Genomic DNA, 24,907 nt, shown 5'->3' with positions numbered 1-24,907 from the left:
TGATGTACCCATGTATTGCCCATATTGTTACTATTGTGCCCCATAGAAGCCCACTACTGTTATTATTGTGCCCTTACATTATTATTGTTATGTCCGCTCTGATTATGTTATGACCCCTTAGACTCCTATATATAGAAAGGAGGTCTTTTCATTTGTATCATCCAAGAACTGTTCATTTATGTAATGTAAAGGAGGTTGCCCCCTCGAAGAGGCTGAATTCTAAGATGTTGATCTATCTTTTCTATCTTTTCTTGAGTTGGTTTCATAACATTTGGTATCAGAGCTTTGGATTCTAGGGTTTCGCTGCTCCAAACAGGTCATCGTGGCATTTTCGCTATAACTTTGTTTCTGTGGAATTTCAGAAGTCACAAACAAAACCCATTTGAGAAGAAATCCCGCTGAACCTTGGGTCCAAATTTCAGAGCTTTTCGCGCGATATTTGCGGAGATATGATCTGAGGAAGTTGGTCTTTTTGCAGACTCCTAAATTACATTCAAAACAGGTGACCTGGGGAAAATCGTCATAACTTTCTCTCTGGGGATTGGATTGAAATTTAGTAAGAAGGTACAGAAAGAGGACAGACTATAGTTTCTTGTATATCGTTTTCAGAGCCAAAGGTCAAAAAATTGACACGTGGCACTTCATACAAGTTCGCTCTTCTGGAAAGGTCTATAATCAGGTCATCTTGGGAGATTGTGCATAACTCTTTTTTGGAGAATCCAATTTGGATCAGATTGGTGGCATTAGAAAGAGGACACAGAGGGCTACTAAATTTAGCAATTTCAAAACTTAAATATCCACAAGTATAGAGTTACAGTTGTTTCAATATCGAGGTCCTAAAATCAAGAAAAGGCAAGATGAGGAAGTTTGATGGCAAGGATCCGGTAAATTGGATACTTCAGATGGAGCAATATTTTGATCTACATGGTGTACCACTATTACAAAAGGTATGTATTGCATCTTCATATTTAGAACCGGATCAATTTTTATGGTATAAAGGGCTTTGTTCTCGTAAACAACTTGTTACGTGGTCAATTCTCACGGAGGAAATGATAGCACATTATGAGGATACAAAGAGCAACACCTTCTTTAGAGCAACACCACAACAATTGGAAAGAGTAAAAGTGCTTTGTGACGTATTTGAAAGTAAAATTATGGAAACAGGGAAGTCTACCCCTCACAACTTTAAAGATGGAAGTGTTGTTTCTCCTAGCCTTCCACAACCTACAAGGGTTACACCACAACAATTGGAAGAAAAAAGAGAAAAAGGGCTTTGTTACAATTGTGATAGAAAATACACTAAAGGCCATAAGTGTGCTGAGAAGAAATTATTTTACATAGAATATGAAGAGGAGGAAGAAAATGATCAAGAAACATCAAAAAAAGAAGATATATGCCAGGACCCCACCCTAGAGAAAGAAGAAATGAATCAGACCATATCTTGTAAAGCATTGGCAAGAATTACCACTCCTCAAACTCTCAAGATAGAAGGACATATCAAGAAGAAAAATGTGCAAGAAGTGAAAGATCACATCGAGAAAGAAGAAATGAATCCAACCATATCTTGTAATTCATTGGTCGAAATTACCACTCCTCAAACTATCAAGATAGAAGGACATATCAAGAAGAAAAATGTTCAAGAAGTGAAAGATCACATCGAGCATCAAGAAATGAATCCGACCATATCTTGTAAAGGATTGGAAGAAATTATCACTCCTCAAACTCTAGAGATAGAAGGACATATCAAGAAGAAAAAGGTTCAAGCAGTGAAAGATCACATTGAGCATGAACAACAAGTTCTCCAAATTTTAAAGGATAACGCCACTTCGGTGCAAAATCAAATGAAACAACACGTAGATCAACATCGTAGTGAAAAATGCTTTGATGTAGGTGATTGGGTATTTTTACTACTACATCTCAAGCAAGCTATTTATGAGAAGGAAATGTTGGCAATACTACATGCACTTAAAAAATGGCGACCTTACCGATGAGAAGACTCTTCAAGGATGAGGATGTGGAAGCATTGTTTTGTTCTATTTCTATTATCCAACGAGATTGGATAAATAAAGCAAGGGATGAATAGAAGAAGGACGAAGAAGTATGGCCACTTATTCAAAAGTTGCAAAAGATCCCAATTCAAACACTATTGCCAGAAATTGAAGAGGAAGGAAAAATCATATTGGAACCTGGAGCAGTCACAGACAAAAGAACTCGACAGCGACGAAATCTATCAATTTCAGAGTATCTCATCAAGTGGAAGAACTTAACCGCTGAAGATTCCACATGGGAGGACAAGAATTTTATACAGAAGCATCAAGAACTACTCAAGCATTGAGGACAATGCTTTTTGAAGGAGAGGGGCATGTTAGGCCCCTATACTACTAGTGTAACCCATTATTGTTATTAGTACAACCCACTTATTATATTGATGTACCCATGTAGTGCCCATATTGTTACTATTGTGCCCCATAGAAGCCCACTATTGTTATTATTGTGCCCTTACATTATTATTGTTATGTCCGCTCTGATTATGTTATGACCCCTTAGACTCCTATATATAGAAAGGAGGTCTTTTCATTTGTATCATCCAAGAATTGTTCAATTATGTAATGTAAAGGAGGTTTCCCCCTCGAAGAGGCTGAATTCTAAGGCGTTGATCTATCTTTTCTATCATTTCTTGAGCTGGTTTCATAACAGTCACTATTTATAGAAATGTCTTGAGTTGAGAGGGTTGTCAACAAGTGAACGTTGGAGGGATTTCAAGAGAATAAAACATTATCAATTATTAATTATTCAATGACCACAACCAATGATGAGCACCATGTCACAACCCCATGCGGTTTTAGCCCTCTAACTGGGGTTACTAACTTCAAACACGAATTATTCTCAAACCATGAAGAACTACGTGGCGTATGATATATCAACAGAAACATATCAGTGAGTAGAATCCATCTAGAATATCCCAAACTTAGAATAAGATGATTTATCAACTCAAAATTACCATGCAAGCTTAGGGTAGCCCCTGATGTTGCTTGGGTTGACATCAGTGACAACCATTGATCAACAATTTTAGGCCACCACATTTCAAGAGATGGAATTAAAGTGGATGCATCTAAAGTAGACATTATCTCCTAATTATCAATTACTGCTTGTCAAAGATATGTTATAAGTTTTCTTGGTTTTACTAGTTATTATAGAAGATTCATAGAAAACTTCACAAAAATAGCCCCTCCACTTTTCAAATTACTTACAAAATATTGTTAATTTATTTGGAGTTTTGATTGCCAAAAAGCCTTTGAAACATTAAAAGAAAAGATTTATGAAGCACCCATTTTAAGAGGACCAAATTAGAATCTTCCTTTTCATATTTCAATTGATGCTTCAAATACAACCTTAGGAGATGTATTAGGACATAAAGATTAGAATCATGCCATTTATTACACAAGTAAAAATTTGACTCCTATAGAGTTGAATTACACTATAACAGAAAATGAGCTTTTAGCTGTTGTACATGCCATTATTAATTTTCGACATTATATCACGGGTTATGAAACTTTTGTTCACACAGGTCACTTTGCAATTAGATATTTAATGAATAAATCAATTACTAATGACAAAGTTACAAGATGGTTATTATTATTACAACAATTCAATATTACTACTTTGGATAGCCCTGGAAAGGCGAATACAGTTGTTCATCTTCTATCTAGAATCCAAAATGATAATAAGGATGTTCCCATAAAAGATAATTTCCTTTACAAATATCTTTTTGCATTATCTGTTAAATCTCCTTGGTTTGCAGATATTGCTAACAATTTTTCCATAGGAAAGTTACCTTCGTATTTGTCTCCTCGGGAGAAAAGGAAAGTTATTCAAACCAATGACTCTTATTCATCGATAAATGGAGAATTGTACAAAACAACGCCTAATTTAATCATTTGAAGATGTGTCAGAGAGGATGAAGTACTAGAAATATTAAATGCTTGTCACGATGAACCATGTGCAGGACATTTTTTTGATAAATGGATTGCCTATAAAATCATTCTCTTAGGATATTATTGACCTTGTCTTTTTAAAGATACCAAAGTATATGTTAAGAGAATTGATAGTTGTCAAAGAATTGGAAAGAATATTCCTTTAGATGAGATGTCTCTACAACCTCAGGTACTTATTGAACCTTTTGAAGAGTGGGCTCTCGATTTTGTTGGTACAATCAATCCACCATCAATGAAAAAAATGTACATTATTATCTATGCATATTATGTCACGAAATAGGTAGAAGCTAAATCACTTCCTTTTGCTAATGAAAATGTTGTAGTTTCATTTCTTTTTGAGGATGTCTTCACTTGTTTTGGTGTCCCAAGGGGAATTGTGATAGATCAAGGTACTCAATTTACATCCAAGTTGGTGCAAAAGATAATGGAGGAATACAAAATCAGAAATCAGAAATCCACTCCATATCATCAAAAAGAAAATGAACAAGTTGAAGCTACTAATAAAGTACTTGAAGCAATTATTACCAAAAGTGTACATCTGCATAGAAGCGATTGGGTGGAAAAAGTTCCAGAAGCTTTATGGGCATATCATACCAAATGGAGAAACACAACAGGGCATACTCCTTATGAACTTGTTTATGGGAAGCAAGTCCTGTTTCCTATTAAGTTCCAAATAAATACCTTTAAAACATCATTCAAATTGGGTCTTGATCTGTCAGAAGCCCAAAAACAAAGAATGGAGCAATTAAATGAACTTGATGAGATATGACAAGATGCTATTCACATAACCAAAATAGTTCAAAAACAAAGGTCCAAGTGGCATGATAACTCTATCAAATATAAGAAGTTCCACAAAATAAAACATCATAAATCCAATCCATATCATCTACAAGAAAATGGACAACTTGAAGCTACTAATAAAGTACTTGAAGAAATTGTTACCAAAATTGTACATCTGCATAGAAGGGATTGGGTAGAAAAGATTCTAGAAGCTTTATGGGCATATCGTACTGTTTATTTGGGGTAGCATCGAATGTACGCTAACCATGAAAATTGGTGGATAGGCTAAAGCACATGAGATCTCCAACACCCAGAAATTGTTTGGGAAATTTCCCCTGGTTAGAGAGATATTAAAATAATTAATATTTTTAATGGAGTTCCTAAGTCTAAACTTAGGAAAATTAAAATATTAATGGGTATTAATATAAAACTGGGTGAGAAGGTCCTAAATGACATGGATCAAGCCAAATCTAATCTTATCCATTAATTAGATACTTAATCCCTGTCGTTGAAGACTCAATAGGAAAAGTATAACAAGAGGCTTGAGGGTCTATTGGAGATGCACCAAGATTGATCAGTAAGTTCGATTTTCTAGAGCGGGGATTGCTGAGGAAATTTGAACAAGTGATTTGAGTTGCAGTGAGGGGAAATGAGTACATAGCAGAGATCAGAGATAATGCCAACGGTCTACCACAGTGACTGAGGAGGCTATGCAGAGGAAGCAGGAGCCACGCAGAGGAAACTACAGACTGCGGAGAGGCTAGGAGGCTTGCGTGGGTGACGTGAAAGGCTACAGAGCTGACGTAGAGAGGTAGAAGGCTAATGTAGAGGGTTCTAGAGCTACGATGAGGCTAGCAGGGCTGACGTAGAGCCTTGGAGAAGCATCAGAAGGATTTTCATGGGGAAGACTTGCTGAATATTTGTCTCCGAGAAGAGGTATTACTGTCGTGTAACAATATATTTTGGGTGAGCCAATTCGGCACCCTAGTTGTACTAAAGATTCTGCATAATGATAAAACCGTCAGAACTCTTGCACCAATTTTCCTGCTTTGGGCTTTTCCAGGGATGATTGTCCAAAAATAACGGTGTCCCTTGTGTGTTTGTTCTATTATTTCAGTTGATGATATGTATATGATTTAAGGCTACATTTGTGTTTATTTTCAGTATTTATATTTATCAATAACTTTTTAATGTGATAAACAAGTAGGAGAATTTAAACCAGAGGATGCAGTAAGGATTTATAATGGATTAGACTTAGAAATTTCAACACGTACCACATGGAGAAACACAACATGGCATACTCCTTATGAACTCGTTTATGGGAAGCAAGTCCTATTTCCTATTGAGTTCCAAATAAAGATATTCAAAAAATCAGTCAAATTGGGTCTTGATCTGTCAGAAGCCCAAAAACAAAGAATGGAGCAATTGAATGAACTTGATGGGATACAACAAGATTCTATTCATGAAACCAACATAGTTCAACAACAAAGGTCTAGGTGGCATGATAAGTCTATCAAATATATGAAGTTCCAGTCGGGTGATTGGGCTTTACTTTTTTATTCTAAATTCCAATATTTTCAAGGAAACTTTTGATCTCATTGGCTTATTCCTTATGAGATTGAAATTGTCTTTGATAATGGATAAGTTAGAATTAAAACCCTTGATGAATAAAATGTAACTCTCCTTGTAAATTGTCATAGATTATGAATATATCATAAACCATTGGCAAATGAAGAGTTCATTAGAAATCTGCAAGATAATCTTGATTTGAAGTTGGTCAGGGAAGATTCTTCTTCCTCTCCAACTTATATATATATATATATATATATATATATATATATATATATATATATATATATATATATATATATATATATATATATATATATGAAAACCAACATTGTTGGCATGCTTATACTGAAAAACTCTATTGAAAACCAAGAATTCTTGGCAGCTTAGATTTCTTTAATTTCCCTATTCTTGACCCATTTCTTTTATTCCTCTTTTGCAGAAAATAAAACAACTAAAAAATTGCCAACAATCTACAACTCTCATGAAATTTTGCAGCTCACTTGATAGATTATAGCCAAAGAAACCAAAATGGAGATCGTAGCCAGAGAAACCTAAGAAACCTACAAAAAGAAAAATCAATAAGGCAAAATGAAAGGTATGTAAATATTAGTCAAATATTGAAAAAAAAAATATTGAATTATGATATAAATAGATGATTATTGTGGAACTAATAACCATTGCCTCTGCCATATCACGTAATGATTACCCTTGTCATGAAATGAAATATGTTCTCTCGATTCAATTTATGAATTTTTTTATAATCATATCTTATCACAAGATATGAAAATATCATTAAAACCTTGCCATTGTTCGAATTTATCCCACTTCCTCTGTATATCATTATATTTCCTCTGTATCCCATCTCATTTTCTTGCTACCCAAATGTCGTCCTTGCTACCGAAATTCCATAACTTTGTCAAAAAGGGAAATTAAGGACTGTAACTTCTTAGAAATGGGAGTTATGGTGCATTTTGAGCCAAATGGGACCATGTTTCTTGAAGCCTATCCACAAGTGAAGCAATAATTGCAACATGCACAATGGTTACAATTCTTTGATAACTTTGATTGGCATGACAAGGACGTCACAAACTCGTTTTCTTGGGCCTATGATAGGATAGAAGTAGAAATTTGAGATATCAAGTTGGACTTGACAAAGTCGTTTATGGCAGAAGCTATAAGATTACGAGGAAACAGGGAATGTTGATTTAAAAACCAAAAATTCAAAGAAAAAGAGGGAGATATTCCTTAAAATCCCAGGTATGGACATCTCCATTTTCAAGAAAGGAATTTCAGTAACTTTAAAAAATAAATGGAGAAATTTTTTATTAATAATTTAGAAGTTTATAACCTGTGAGGGTTGAGGGTAGGTTTGGAAATATGTTCTTCTATCATGCACAGTTAATGATGCATTTTATTGATGGCAACAAAATCACTTTTCCATATTTATTCCTCTATAGTTTAAGAAAAATGGTCGCTAACATAAAAAGGAAAATACAATTTATTGACAATTCTCTCTATCATCATGGGTTAGTAAAAATTTTAATTGAATCTCATTTAAGGAGTAAAGGGGATAATTGGGGGGATTTTCTAGTTTGAAATAATTTCAAAGAAGCTAAGCAAGATGAACCCAGTTCTAAAATAAGAATAAGTTGAAGAAAATTTCCGTCAAACCCTAAGCTTGAAAGCAAAGATTTATCTTCACAAGAAATACAACAAGATAGGCACACACAAAAGGATTCTGATGATGAAATCCCTCTTGCAAATGTTTTGGAAAATATTAGAAAGAAGAAATCCATTAGTACAGATGAAGGCCCACCAAAAGAATGAACAAAGAAAGACTAAATTAGCAAGAATAACGTGTTCTCACTACTAAAAAAACATCAAGAAGAAGTGCACGAATTATGAAATCAACCATTAAATAGTCTCCAAGATTTTTTGATTTATAAGAAGAAGAAGAACCAAGAATACCATCACCAATTGCAAGTCTAGTAAGAAAGACCCCAAAAATCGACCCTATCCAACACGAAATCTATGATTATATAGAATCTCTTAAACAAAAATCCAAATAAAAAGTTGTTGATTCATCTTCAAATCAAGGAGAAATTCTAAATGAAGAATTTCATTTCAGCCCTCCATAAGAAGGCTAGAATTGAAGATACTCTTAAACAGGAAATTTATGAACTTGAAGTGTTAAATAAGTATCTGAAGTAGTAACATGAAGCAATGAAGGAACAAAATGACATTCAAAGAACTCAAAATGACAATATTCTACTAAATATTTACCACTGGTACAAGAAAAAAAAGAAGTTAAAGGCTAAAAATAAACTTCTCGCGAGTAAAATCAGGAGTTTGTAGTGCAGGATTTTAATGAAGAAACCAAGGATGGAAACCAGAACCAGAAAAGCAGAGAATACTAATTTAGATGTTCTTGATTAAGCCTCCTAGGTAGCTCAGTGAGAGAGTGGGTTACAAAATTTTAAAATTTTGTGCATGAGGACATGCAATATCTTCTATGTGGGGGAATGTTGAGGAGCAAAATTGTTTATTTTTGACACCTTCCTTAAACTCCCTTCTCTTCTCTTTTTACGATAATAACTCCAATTGAGTGTCATTTTGCAAGGTTATTGGAAAAAAAACAAGTATTTAATAATCTTTTATTCATATTTCATGAATTATTTATTATTTGATTTAATATTTGCAAAGCTACCGAATTACATCAATTCTGCAGCTAATAATCGATTCTGCAGCTTACTTGAAGAATCTACACATTCTAAAACATTAGTTGAGGAACGAAGCATATGAACAAGTAGTTGGCAACAAGCACAATGATATTGCCCAATTCCTCTGATATGGCAAGGTGATAAGGACGCCTGTATGAGAAGCTCAACGTGGAAGTCAACCCAGTGGAAAATATTGAAGACAAATCAGGCGAGCTAGGAGATCGTTGATTGAAGTCGATATTTTTCTTCATAATTTTCTTCCTCGATAGAAAATAATGAAGAATCGTTATTTTATTTAAGAAATGTTATTATAAGGTGTTCTTTTGAGAAGGATAGGCTTAGAAATCTCCAAACAGATAACAAAGGAGGTTCTAAAACCTTCCTCTTGGCATGATGATACACATGTTTGGTTATTATTTTAAAAACTCTTTGCAGTCATTTAATAAAGCTTTCGATTCCACTGTGTTGTGCATATTAATATGTTTTTATTCTTTGCTAATCTCTGCATACCTACACTCATCGAAGGTCCCTATGGGATTTGTAAGGTTTCATTTTTATTTCTAGTTAAGATTTTTGTTTCATAGGATCAAGTTATCACAGTGATTATAACTTTGATTTTTAGAATAACTTTGGTAACATTTCATATAGAATTTGCTATATAATTTGTAATAGAATTTGTTGTATAATTCTTTCTATAATTTTTTTTTCATAAATTTAATCTTGTTGTGTGAATGATGAAGAAAATAATAAAAGGGATTTATTATGCACATGTAAATTTTGATTGATAGATAGAAAGTAGAATCATTTGATTTGGAATTTGCAATTAGTTCAAGGTTTTATCTCTGTTAGTGTGAATAAGATTTTGATTTTTCTAGTATGAGATTTATTTCTACACTTTAAGATTAGCTTTCTTTTCTGTCAATGTGAAGAATATTTAGATTTAATTTTTCTATTTATTTTTGCACTTCAGATTAGCTTTATTTATGTTAGTGTCATCATTTCCTTTCTTGCAAGAGTGACAATATTTTTAATTTTACCGATTCTTAGATAAAACATGTGCATGAAAACATCCTAATTCAATTTGAAAATTACTCACATAATAAAGAATCCTAGCACAAATGGCGCACATACACGTCATTAGTTTACAAGCCCTCGTCAATAATTTATGAAGTAATTTAAGATCAACTAAATTACCAACACCTCCCTATTTCTTTTTTTTCTTGTCCCAGGTAGGGCCAACCACTCTTGATCTCAACAACTCTCTTAGGTTTAAGAGAAAAATCTTAACCAGGTTCCTTTCTAACTATTTTTCCTCGTTAATCTACAGGTGTTGTGGCTAGGATTTTTCTTTTCCCTTTTCAAGTTTTTACGATTTAGTTCTTAATTTTGTAAAGATGTAGGTTTTTGGGTTAAATACCTTGAAGTCAGTGTTGCTACTCTTTGCTTAGAGAGGCCAACGACCGTTATTATTTTCAAAGTTTGGTCATCTTATTCTATTATTGTAATATCCTTAATCAATATTTATTAATGAAAAATTCGGTCTTGAGGGGAGAACCCTTGTCTCTTATTGTTAAATTATGTTTTTCCATTATTACTTATAGTATATTCTGGGCCATAGACATTCTTCCCAATTTCTTGGATTTCTCATTTATAGTATGTTCAATGCCCTTCATAAGATTTTTTCTTTTGGAAATTTCTTTTGTTTGGAACATCGTGAGATTATATTTTTATTTATTAAATTGTTTTCGGTCTTTCCCATGTTGTTAATAGGTATTTCAACAAAATTCTTTTGTTGTTTTAAAATTTAAGGTTTGGTGTGTCTGTGTGTGTGTATATATATGTATGTATGTATGTATGTATGTATGTATGTATGTATTTATTTATTTATTTTTTCATGATTGGACTCCCATTTTATTGTAAATACTGACATTACTTTATGATATTCCATAGCTACATTGTTGTCTTAAATTATTAAGAGATTTAGTTTGATGGGTTACTTTCATTGTATAAACTATTGTTTACCTTTTTCACTCAGCATTCTTCACTTGTATTTTATTACTCACAATTTGTTTTTTAGAATATGTTAGTTAATTCCATAGAACATTAGAGTTACTTCTTTTTTTTAAATTTGCTGAGAAGAATGGTAATATTTATTTCTATTTAACCACCATATTAGATACAATTTAGAGTAGTAGTATTGTTCACAATTTTTCTTGTTGAGTTAGTTTCATAGTTTTGTGGAGTTGGGGTACTGTTCCAAGGATGTTGGTAGCCTGACTTGGCCTAGGAACTAACCGAGACTTCCTCTAAGGATGCTATTCGAGTCTTGTTTACTACTAACACTAGTCTACCACTATTATTATTATTTCCTTGGATACTTTGCATGGTAAATTAAAATTCCATTCTAGAACCCACACTTCACGTATTAATACAGTGGTTTCAACATGTTGGTTAGCCTAAATTATATTTCATTATAGAGTAGTTTGATCATCGCTCAAATTTGGACATATAACACATTTATTAGTCCTATAAACAAACAACAAATTTTACTCCTGAAAACAATATCTAACAAAATTAGTAAGTTTCATCAATGCTCATTTGTTCCAATCTATGGCTAGCTACAAGATTCACAGAAATAGTTTACAGAAATTGTTTCCAAAAGTAATTTATAGAAATACGTAATATGTAGAACTTTCTACCAACATACACAAAAATACTTATTGTTCAAGGTTAGTTAGTTTGCCATAAGAAATAACTAGGGAAGGGAGAATTCTTCTCCCACCCAATGAGAATTGTATCCCACTAGAGCTCCCCCCAATCCAATTTCCCTTGATAGTACTATTTCTTGGACACAGACCACACAAATGTGCACCGAAATTCCACTAGCCCCCAGCCAACTTAATAATTTCTTGCTCATAACTTTTATGGACTCTCATGTTTGTACAAAAGCTCCACTAGCTGCGACTAACTCAAGAATTTTTTTATGGAAGTGTCTTTCCTTACCTCCACAACATCTTGTATGAGGTAAAGAGTTATCTTCTCCTCTTTCTTGATTGCCTCAGGTTCCTCTCTACCCTCTTGGATCTCTTTTCACCAGCTAAGATATTTATCTCTAGGGAGAGGAGTAGTTGTCCATTAACTTCTTGATAGGTGAAATCCTCATTTAACATTTTCCACATTCCTGTAATTCGTTGGTTGATCATAACTAATATTGTTAATTAAATTAAAATAAAATAAATATTCATGTTTAACTTTATATCATGCCTTCTATTAATCCACAATCTTCCAACATACTTTTGGTAGGATCATATTAATTTTTTTACTTATTCACTGAGGGGTATTACATCCTCTCCCTGCTCGAGTGAAAAACCATCCTTGGTGTTTCCCAGCCTTTAAAATAGGCTAAAATATGCCTCACCCATAAAATATTTAGGCTCCTAGGTAGCCTCTTCCTACTGAAGTGCTTCCATTGCACTCTATCCTGAGTAATTTCTTGCTTTTGTAGCATATTTTTTCTCTGATAAAGAATTTGTACAAGTTTGACCAGGAATAATCTATCATCATTGACCTACATGAGAAATCATTACAACTGTCATTAGTATTTTCATTCATTATTGAAGAACATGTCTATATGTTATTTCAAATTTTATCATAGATACCATCAATTGTTATTTATGTACCCAACAAGGGTCGTTAACATATATCACAACCCCACAAGGGTTAGCAACCTACACTCAATAAGATTTAGCAACCTCATTGTAAATTATTTGACTTACCCAATGGCTATGCCAATTGAAAAATACCGGACCATGTGGTTCCAGTATAAATTTTAGACCAAGAAGGTATGAGTTCGATCTACACTATTTTGTTAGGAAAAATAATATGTTCAGAAACCATTTACAGTTCTTGTCTTTTAAGAGAGATTGCAACTGGTGCATTTTTATATGAAATAACACTAATATACTTTTATCTTATTTTAAATGTTACATAGATATTATTCATGCATGATTAGAGTTTAAAATAACTTCAATTTCCTCCCGTATTCAAGATGGACATCTGGCTTCCTACTTTGTCCAACTAAACTTAGTTATTCCCACCTTGGGCTGCTTTATAATTTTCTTTAGTGCTAACCAAGGGTCCATTGCAGTATTTTTTTTCAATTTTGGCCCCTTTGGCATCCTATATTACAGATTACTGATGTGAGTTATGCATAATTTTTCTTCCATATACAGTCATGGGGTTTCTCCCTCTTGTGCATGTATGTGTATCAACTATCCCATACTCACGATGTTACTATAATATAGTTTTTTTCCTTATAAATCAGAACACGACCTGTTATCCCCTTCATTCGTCAAAAAAATTATTTTAATACATTTGACATATAAGGTCTGGTGGAATATTAATAGACAACAATTCTATTCCAACCTAAGAAAAATTGGTTATCTTATTATACCCTCAAACTATAACCATACTTGTTATTCTCATAAGGAAGGTTTCCTTACCTTGTTCCTAGATGGCTTGTAACCAATTAGTTTTTCCTTAAGCACCATCATACCTTCATAATATCAAAATATGCCATAACAAAATATTACCAAATTCTCAGAAAAAATTACTTCAACTTAGAACTTTCATGGTAAATATTATCTCTTCCTTTATGCAAGTGGAGCCAATCATGTCTACATTACTTATCCGTTGGTTGTTTCATGAAAAAATTAGGGTTCTATAATTCAGTTGGTTTTCTTTATTGTATCATTTTCCTTTAAATCTTTCTGCAATAAACAATTGAGGCTAGAAGAAAAAGGTAGTATTAAGAGAACCCACTATGACAATTTAAGGGCTCAACCTAGAGTAGCATGGGAATGCTTAAAATCAACCCAAGCTAACCATAAAATCAAAATACCAAATCTTACCATCAATTCTTTCTGATACATACCACCTATGAGTTTTCTCTATCCCACAACTTACTAATTAGAGTGCCTGGGGGTCACATGTGCTCCCCCTTACGGTTAAATTCCAATTAGTTATGGGGTCATCCCCTTCTTACATCTGTGTTCCTGTTAGACGCCTCAACACTATGTTAGTGTAGTTATCTTAACATAATGATTTCATATGCTCATTCTAATCAACCATTTTATGAGACTTCACTTGTGCCTATAAAATCATTTAAATTTCTTTAAGGTAGTTATCTGGGTTACCATTGATTTGTGTCATGTTTCACTGTCCATGTTAACACGTCATATGACAACATGCATAAGCAACACTTATGCCAACCTTTTGTCAACATTTATCTTTACCACAACTTTAACATTTTTTATGTGCTACATTTTATTTGATTAACTTACTCAATTATCTGCCTATTTCTGATCACATCACACCTATGCTCACTATCTATCCTTCAAGTCATGTTAAGACAAAAATCTCCTTAGAATATTAATATACACATTCATTGCCACATGTACATAACACACACACACACACACATATACATATATAAACATGTTTTCCCATGTTGTCCTTTTCCAACTTATGATATTTGTCAAAATTGTTAAAGAAGAAGCATTAGACTCCCCCCCCCCCCCCCCCCCCCCCCTCATAATTTATGATTATATCATTTGGTATTATTGTATATATAATATTCTACAGTCCTACTAAATTTCAAAAGATATATTGCTTGCATTTATTCCTTTTCATTTCATTGCACCAATAATGCTTTCAATTAATCAAAATCTCTTGTCATCTAGATTTTGATCAGACTTAATATTTCAAATTGTGAGGCAATTATAAAATAAACTAATTAGTGAATCATTCCATGATTTGGCATTACAAGTCTATAGCTCACACCATTTTGAGTCCCCCCCTACATCCATTAGGTACAAGAAATTCAAAAAATGTCAACATTCCTTTTCCATATTTCAAAGGTCATTTCATTCTCTTCCTAAAAAATTTCTATATTTTTGAAATTGATTCTTATCTTGCTCTCTATATACTTACTAAATTTGGTGTAAAAATGATAAACTTTTGAGTATCAAGAACATTGTTTCGATGTGCTTCTGTGCTTATTTGATGTCTTGTAATAACCGAGATATTATTATCATATCACATTCAACTTAAAAGTCTCATTTATGCCACTCTGTTCACCACTTCTGACACTAGTCACCTTTCCATCATAATTATTATGACAACTTATTTCTATTTCGCTAGTTTTTAAACAAGTATTTTATGTGGTGGTTCTATTGTAATTCTCAATCACTTGACTTTTGCAATCCTTCATGCTATGATTTATGCCAATTATTCTACTGTTGTAGCCCATCTTTTTGTGCCTCCACTCTATTCATGAAGAGACTTTTGAATCAGGAAGTTCATTAATTCTCCTATTAGTTTGTTTTTGTCAATCATGAAATTTATACCAACCGTTATTGTTACATTGGAATCATATATATCTGAGTTATATTATTGACATCTAAGTTTTATTTTTTATTATCATCATTGTCAATGTCTTTCATGTCCTTTGTTAATTCTTAGTTGAGTGAAAATATTTCCAACTATTTTCATCAATCACCCAATATGACTCCAATTGATTCATATTCATACATATTTTATAATCTTAAGTGTTCTATATCATCAGTCAATGTTTGACAACAATTACCATTAAGTATGTTGAGGTGGCTTTCTCGAGTATACAAACATCCCAAAAAAATGTCTTAAGCATTACATGGTTTTCAGTCCCTTTGATTCCCTTTTCTATTTCCTACATATATTTATTCTGTGTATACCCTCATTTTTTTTATTAGAAGCCTCATAATTTTTTAAAAACATACAATGTACTTATTATTCTGAGTGCATCACACTGTTACTGTAGCATCATTCTTTTTCAACTCGCTTTCCATACTGTTGTAGCATCCATTGTTATTTAAGTTTATTTTCAGTTTTATCACAAAATGAAAGAAAAATAAAAAATATGAAAGAAAAACCAAATATGATGTGATAACGAAAATAAAAGGAAATACGGAGATTTGAAAGAAATGGTTGATTTTATATTATTAATGGCTTTTAAAAGTGATAAACCCACGAGAAGATTTGGGACATCTAATCAATAAGCGACAGAGCCGATGGTAGTCGCGCGGATAACATGGGCGAGGTTTATTTTAGAAATCAGATGCGATGGTGTATGAAATGCAGTCCAATACTTTGAAGTCTAGATCAATCGCAGTTGTCCATTGAAAGGGATGAGATCCGACGGATATCGAGTTGAAAACTAATCGGGTTTTATTTTTAAAATCGGACCCAATAAATCTTTAACTCGCAGTTTTATTTCTTATCGGGTTCGTGTGGAAGTCAAAGTGTTGTTGAAAAAACGAACGCGATAAGGTTTTGTTCAACAGGTTTAAAGTTTCGTTGAATTCTGAAGGATCACACCGTCCATTGACTCGGTGATCAGACGATGATTGCACACAGCTAAGGCGGACGTGATAAGTTTATGAACTAGAGTTTAAATCCTTTTTAGTTCTGTGATTTGCCATATTTCGTGTAAATCAACCGATTTCACTTTTTTTAGCAAAATAACCAAAGTTAGAGACAAACGGATAAAATTCCAAAGGCAACGGTAATTGGTCAGGTTTCTTTGTGTTTTCACCAATCGTAACACTCCTGATATATATGTGGTCCCAAGTCCATGTAAGGAGTTTTGTCAAAATGCAACTTGTTGTGTTAAAATACTTTAACCATTATCAGAACATCTACAGAGAAACTTCATCAGCAGTGAAGTCACAGTTCTGAACAACGAACAACCATTCTAAATTCTGTTACTTCTTGTTATTTTATTTTCTTGGGAATGAGGTGTCTTTTACCCTCTAATGTAATATTCTGTAGTGATTTTTACTCTAGACAGTTAGTAGATAGTTAAGAAGTTTGAAATTTTTGGTGATTACCATCTGTCTCATAATGTATAAAAAGAGGAAAATTTATGGTGAAAGGGTTTGAACTTTGGAGAACTTGGAGACTAGGCCATTGTATTCTTGATAAAACCGTTGATTAATGAAAGAATCAGAAGTTTTTGACACATTGTTGGGTATGATTTTGTGACTTCTCTCTTATGTGTCATCATATGTTTTCTTCCTTTAAGTATGGTAATGAAGCTCCAAGTCTTTATTTGCTTATGTAAATGAAGTTAAAATCCCTTAAAAGAGCACTACTATACTTGAAGTTCCTACCTCTAAAATTCTTCTAAGTTACAGATAGTAGTTTTCATGTAAGACAACATTTTATCTTTAACTTCTCCAAGTGTCACTCTGTGTAAAACATCATATTGTCTTTGACTTCTTCAAGATTTCTTCATTTATCATTTATATTTAGCAACCAAATGGAATTCTCATATTTTCATGTCACCTAAGTATTAAGGGTTAAAAACGAAGTCTTTCACGTCCTTCATTTGTGAATACAACATGCAATTAAGTGACAAACAAGTGACAATAATTATATACATTGATGTATTAAGCACAATTTCTACACAGCGAGGAAATTGGCTTCTTAAGGGACAACACATACATAGGAAGGTTACTTTTCTGTTAGGATTATAAATTATTTTACTACCATGTATTTCCTTTCGTTCACTCTCTCAACCGATTTTTGGTCAACACCTAATATCAAGTAATAACTTTTCAATTGCAAATATTACTTAACAATAGTATGTTTTCTTCTTTTATACTTGTCTCTTCTTCAATAGTCCATATTAGAGGTTTAGTTTAAGACATCCTTATGATTATTGGTCTTATAAGTTAATATCATTTTTTTTTAAATTAGCAAAAAGGAGCTTGCGACTAGAAACAAGTAATTGTCATGCAGATAACCCTAAACTTTTCAAGGTGATTTCACATGCAACACGTGCCTTATATTTATAAATCATGCACCCCATACACCCATACAATTCCCTATCGATATAAATCATAACTTTTCTCTATTCACTATCCCAGAGTTAGGGTATATGATTTACTAATTCATGTGTTAATACTTAAGTAGTCCAAATAGTTGTTTTCTCTCCTAAGTGCCCAACATATATGTTCTTGTGAGTAAGGGTATCTGAATAATAATACAATTTGTATTTGATAACTTAAACTATGCACCATTTTTTTTTTCAATATACCCATGACAAGATTCTTACTTCTCCTTCCACTTGTTTTAGCGTATAGAAATTTACTTGGTTTTTCATTTATTGTTTATTTGCAGCTCTTAATTGATAATTTCTACCCTCAATTTTGCCCTATTCTAAAACAACATAGTGGATATGGAACAAGTTTTTTCACCTAACTGTACTCACAACTCAGGATTTGATTAAGTTAAAGGTGCATAACTTGGTCTCTGTAGATGGGGTTTTCATATTTCAAATTCTTCTTTTCTGTAAAACACAACACAATTTTATATTATTTTACCTTAACAAGCTATGTTGTTGAACCCTTTAGCTCTGATACCACCTGTAACATACCCAATCATTTTTTTACTTAACCTATAACCTCTACCATTCGCCTTCGAAGGAAATTAAATTTATATTTAATACACCAATCATAATGGTTACTCATAATTCACATATTTATTTCAATTATCATATACCAATGATCAAAATTAATAGTAGATTATGGTTATTCTTTCATTTTATTATTTATTTTATCCATGTAACACTTATATATTATAATATTGGCATATATTAACCTTCGCAATGTTAGCTGGATCAAACCTTCACGAGAGTGTTTGCTTCTTCAACATCTGGCGATGTGACCACCTCAAAAATGGAGAATACGGATCTACAATCTGTATTGATTAGGTTTTCATTGATGGTCTACTAGAAAGGAGGTGGTTACACAATAACCAAGTTCTCACTCTAGCACCTCTGACAACTCATTCTCTCCTTGCCTAATGTCAAAAATGGCTCTATAGACCTTTGAGAAAACCCAACTTCTCCATGGTTTTGGATGGTTTCTCCTAATGTCATTTGAAGGAATGAATTTAATGTGAGTTCTTCCTCTAATAATTTTCTTTCAGATATTTTCTTTTTTCTCTTGGTTTTATTCTTGTATCTTGATTATCAGACTTCATAGGCAATTGAAATGATGGTTATTTCTAAAGATTATTCTCGAAAATTATAGTGCTTGTTTGGCCATTGGACCAAACCTATGGTTTTACACATCGACATGTATACTGCCCCATTTTTTCTAGATGTTTTTCTTGTCTTCTATTTCTCTTTCCTTAAAACTTAATATTGGATACTTAGAGCAAGCCCTAACATGTTTGATGCTAAGACTACCACCAAAAGCTGTCAAGGGAAGAAGCTACAGCTTCAGGTAACCCTGTTTCAAATATTATGGTGAACTATTTTTTTTCGATTTGTATGCAACGGCCCTAACGTCTCATTTCTTTTCTTGGCTTGTCTCAGGTAGGGAAAATTGCTTTCAACCTCAACAACTCTCTTAGGTTTTAGAGAAAAATCTAAACCATGTTCCTTTCTAACTATTTGTCTTCGTTAATCTACACGTGTCGTGGCTAGGATTTCACTTTTCCCTCTTCGAGGGTTTACGCTTCAGTTCTTCATTTGTAAAGATGTAGGTTTTTGCGTTAAATACCACGAAGTCTGTCCTTACTTTTTGACTAGAGAGACCAACGACCATTATCCTTTTGAGAGTTTGGTTGTCTTAGTTTGTTACTGTAATATCTTTAATTAACATTTGTCAACGGCAACCAAATTCAGTATAAGGGAAGAACCATTGTCTCTTAATGTGAAAGTATGCCTTTCCTTTGTTAATTATAATAGATTCTGGGCCACAGACAATCTTCCCAAGTTCTGGGATTTCTCATTTAGTTAATTCAACAGAACATTAGAGTTACTCCTCTCTTTTTTCATTTTTCTCAAAAGAATGGTGGGCTTTATTTCTATTTAATTGGAATTTTAGATACAATTTATAGTAGTAGTATTGTTCACAATTTTTCTTGTTGAGTTAGTTTCATAGTTCTATGGAGTGGGCACTGTTCCTAGGCTACTTGTAACATGACTTGGCTTAGGAACAAACCCGGACTTCCTCTTAGGATGTTATTCTAGTATTGTTTACTACTAACACTTGTCTACCACTATTATTATTATTTTCTAGGATTTTTTGTATAGTAAATTACAATTCCATTTTAGAACCCATGCTTCATGTATTAATACAGTGGTTTCAACATGTTTATTAGCATAAATTATATTTCATTACAGATCAGTTTGATCATAGCTCATATAAGCATATTTACCAGTCCTCTAAACAAACAACAACTTTTATTTCTAAAAACAATATCTAAACAAATTAGTAGGTTTCATGAATACTCATTTGGTCCTATCTCTTGCCAGCTACAAGATTCACAAAAATATTTTTCAAAAGTAATTTACAGAAAGACATACTCTACCAACATACACAAAAATATTTATATGTTCAAGATTAGTTAAGTTTCCCCAAGAAATCACTATGGAAGGGATAATGCTACTCCCAACCAATGAGCATTGTATCCCACTAGAGCTCCCCTCTAGCCAATTTCCCTTCAAGGTAGTCTTTCTTGGACAAAGACCACACATTCTTGCACAGAAATTCCACTAGCCCCCAACCAACTCCAGAATTTCCTTCACAGATTCACAAGGATGTACAGAAATTCCACTGGCTGCAACCAGCTCAAGAATTTTTGTATGCCAATGTCTTGCCTTACCTCCACAACAACTTGTCTGAGGTAATGAGTTCTCTTCTCCTATTTATTTATTGCCTCAGGTTCCTCTCTACCTTCTTTGCTCTATTTTCCCAAATTGAGATATTTATCTCTAGGGAGAGGAGTAATTGTCCATTAACTATTGTGGTGAAATCTTCATTTATCATTTTCCACCTTCCCGTAATTCCTTGGTTAGACATAAATAATCTAGTTAAATCAAATTAAAAAAAAAAAAAAAATCAAGTTTAACATTATATCAAGCCTTCTATTAGCCCATAGTCTGTCAATTTACTTTTGGTAGAAATAGATTAAATTTTTTACTTATTCCCTGAGGGGTATTACACATGGCTTACAACACCATGTTTTGATGAAGCCTGCATAGAAGTTTCAGCAATGAATGTTGATAGAATGGACCTTGTATAAAATGAAAATGTTAATGAAATTTTCATGTCTTGGAGTCATTAACAGATAAAATGTTATTCTCATCTTATGTTGCAGCAAATTGATGATTAAAATACTAGTGATGCACACAATTGAAGATGACATGTGACAGAAATCCATATAGAAGCAAATTTTTGAAGAAATAGATGATATGCATGGACACCCTAATGGAAGAGTTACACCATCAAATGAAGAAATTGAAATTTAAAGCCTACAACAAAAAGTCAAAGTTGAAGCTATTCATAGGCTATAAGATATTGGAGAAAATAAAAGGAAAAGGAAATCCAGCCAAAGAGCTATGTAATTTTCTTTTTAAATTGTAAGCCTAGATAACACTTAGACCAGCAAGCATCTTAGTTTTCATAGGCTATAAGATATTGGAGAAAATAAAAGGAAAAGGAAATCCAGCCAAAGAGCTATGTAATTTTCTTTTTAAATTGTAAGCCTAGATAACACTTAGACCAACAAGCATCTTAGTTTAAATTTTTGTGGTCGTAGTTAAGGGGGAGTGTTGGAAAAAATAATTTAAAACACTAATTTTTGTGTAGAAGGTGTCATAAGTATCAATGCAAGTGTCATAGTCAGTGGAGTAATAGTCACTTTGAGTCCGATTGTGTCATAGTCAGTAATGTAATAGTCACTTTCAATCCAATTTACATTTATTGTGTTTAAGTTTCACTCTAATCATTTATTACTAGTTGTGTCCTATATAATCTTATCTAAAAATTACTAAGTAATGTAAATATAAAGTCCACTACATTTCCTATTTTGAGTTACTCTCTCTCATCTAAAAATATTCCATAGAAAATACTTCTATCCAAAACAATCCAAAAATATTCCATAGAAAATACTTCTATCCAAAACAATCCAAATATATAAGTTGACCTATAATAGATTAAATGAAAAAAATTAATTAGCAATTTCTTTCCACCCGACTTTTGTTGCAAGGGCATTTTGTTCTCTCCAACTAAATGTAATATCTGATGGCATACTAATGTGATATTAACAAACAAATCAAGGGCCAAGCCATAGCACGATGGAATGAATATGACTGAGAGAAAGCCAAGCGTTATATTATATTCATAGGAATAGTTAAAGTAAATATGCATACACACATGACAGGACTGCCTAGCGTAGTGGAGGCTAATAGCTGTCATTTATTATTATTATTATTATCATTATTATTATTATCATCATATGCTTATTAACTGATGCATAAGGTGATTCTCCCAATCCCAAATTGCTTAGCTGCAACCGTAGTGTGACATGGACGCCTGGGGAATGCCAGCACGAACGGTGAGAGCAAGGCAGAAATTCTTGAAATAACTAGAAATCCCCTAGTGGAATGCCTGCACAATACTCATTCTATACTTTCTCTCATACACCACATTGATTTCCTTCAAGTACACCTCTGCGCTAGTCACCAGCACACAAAGAAATCGCAGATCCATCATTTAGAAGTCCTTTCATTCCTCTTTGGAGCTCCTGAATAATATCAAACAAATTTATTATGATTACAATTGGGTAGGGAAATGTATTTATAGAAGGATAGTCCGATGCGTTAAGTTGAAAAAAGTATATTAAAAGAAATGTATATCAATATAAGAATCTGTATATTTTTTAATAAATCAAAAGAAAATGACTTTGTGCTTTATTGTCCATATAAAAGTAATACCTTAGCGAAATAGTTAGCTGGAAAATACATGCTTTTGATTGTAACTCTAATGGCCTCTTCGAATTCCCTCTGTGTTTCCCTCCTGAGACCCTGTTGTTGTCATATAGAATGTTAAAAACCTGATAGATCTGTGACCTAGCATTCCAGCAAAATCTGAATTTTCCAAGAATTGGAGCGATGAGAGACAGATCGATTAATTGGGATTGTGAGGCATTGGAAAGCATACCTTCACAATGTTGTGCCCGTATTCTTGCTTGCAGTAAGCAAATGCAGTGCGTAGATGGGCGACAGTTCTCTCGCTGAATATTCGGATAAAAGTTTCCTCATCGGTTCCACACCGTCCTTCCCCCGCTTCGTACAACATCATGGCATCACATTTAACCTTGTTCATGTCAACTCCTTTACATTCACATCGGTGTGCCTTGAGCAGCGCTAGAAGTAGCTGTATTCATGAAATCAATATTCCAAATTCATTAGCAGGTAAGAAATTTATGACAATATATGATTACAGAACTTTTATTATTTGAGATACCCTGAAATAAATCATGATAATAAAACAACATAAATTTATTCATAGTCACAATATTATGAAACAAACATAAGATTAAAATCTATCAAGATTGATATATACTAATATCAAATCAAATTTATGTTCAGTGTAATGCCCAGAGGTATAAAAATCTTCCGGAATCACTTTTGTATCTGAGGGATCCGTAATTGGTGTGTTTTTAGGTATATTTCGTCATCTAACCTTTTGATAGGGACCCTTCGTTTTGCAAAAAACATCATCATCTAGGCACCTTTGATATCTTTTCTGGTAAGCTTCACGAATCTTAACGATTTGAGTGGAGGACCTTGTGCAAATCACCTCGATTAGAGCACGATCATCTGTGTGCCATCTTTCCACGACGGTTCTGTCAACGATAGTGTCCCGCTCAGCTGGCTCGTGCATCCATAAGAGAATGGCTTTCTGCACACATCAACAAAAATACAAAACAAGATTATACTGCAACAGTACAGGTCAGGAGGAATCGATAAGGGAGACACTTTTCCTCGAGATATCTTAAAATGCAGTGAAACATCACCATCCTGGTCCTGTTCGAAATATATCACAGACCTCTAATTTGCCGTGAAGATCCTTCTCCAGCCGCTTGCAAAGGTCTTCCTTATACATTGCATAATAGGTTTGTCTTATCTCCTTCCGCTGCTGCGCATTTTTGCTTCCCAGTATTTGTATTATCTTCTCCTCGTCACATCCCAGACCTATTATTTTTTACCAGAAAGGAATAGTACTCAATCTAAACCATAAAACAATGACACCAATTAATAAATATTTTAAATATTTTAAATGCATTGAACTAATCCGATGAATACCTTTGCAAGCGAGATGGATTTCCTCACACTCCCTTTGCAGGGGGTTGACGCCGCATGAGACTGCACAATAAGCCATTTTTATGCTCTCAAAGTGGGAGCTCCTTCAAACTCTGCTACTAACTTGTAGTTTTTGAGAGAATCCGAACTGCGATGAATGCTACGGTAGTACTGAACGTTCGGTATTTATTGAGAGGCCGCGAAGCAAGGTCGAAGAGAATATTGTACCTTTCCAGATGGACTCTAACTTCGCTGGTATTCGAATAATAAAAAGACGCTATCAAGATGGAATCTTGACCAATCATTGCGCGTCAAAAATAAAGCTGCATGAATGGAATAGTACAATTGCCGAAACATAGTGAGAATACTTACTGCTGCAGCTGCAACCATGAGTGCCATGGCGTCTTGGGGATCCAACGAAGAAATTAGGGTCGATATGTGCATCATGTGGGCTCTAAATGGAATCGATAATATGTTAAGAAAAAAAACCTGTAAACTTGATATTTAGTAATTTAAGTTAGTTGTCATAATTTTAATGCTGTTTAAGCCAGTGGAGGCCCAGTACCACCGGATAATACTGAAAGTATTTTCAAAATGGTTTCACTGGGAACATTATTTGAAATTGGTGGAACTTTTTA

General features: G+C 33.4%; 1 pseudogene; it reads right to left on the bottom strand.

Annotated features, from left to right (window-relative positions):
- Nucleotides 1–22,467: 22,467 nt before the first annotated feature.
- LOC149166017 (annexin Gh1-like) lies at nt 22,468–24,348 on the bottom strand (annotated as a pseudogene).
- Nucleotides 24,349–24,907: the final 559 nt, after the last annotated feature.

This window comes from Pinus tabuliformis, chromosome 5_1 (assembly GCF_031772625.1).
Source record: "Pinus tabuliformis cultivar Carrire ecotype Pingquan chromosome 5_1, CPIR1, whole genome shotgun sequence".
Classification (NCBI taxonomy): domain Eukaryota; kingdom Viridiplantae; phylum Streptophyta; class Pinopsida; order Pinales; family Pinaceae; genus Pinus; species Pinus tabuliformis.
The sequence above is the reverse complement of the archived record's forward strand: the minus strand, read 5'-3'. Positions and strand labels throughout refer to the sequence as shown.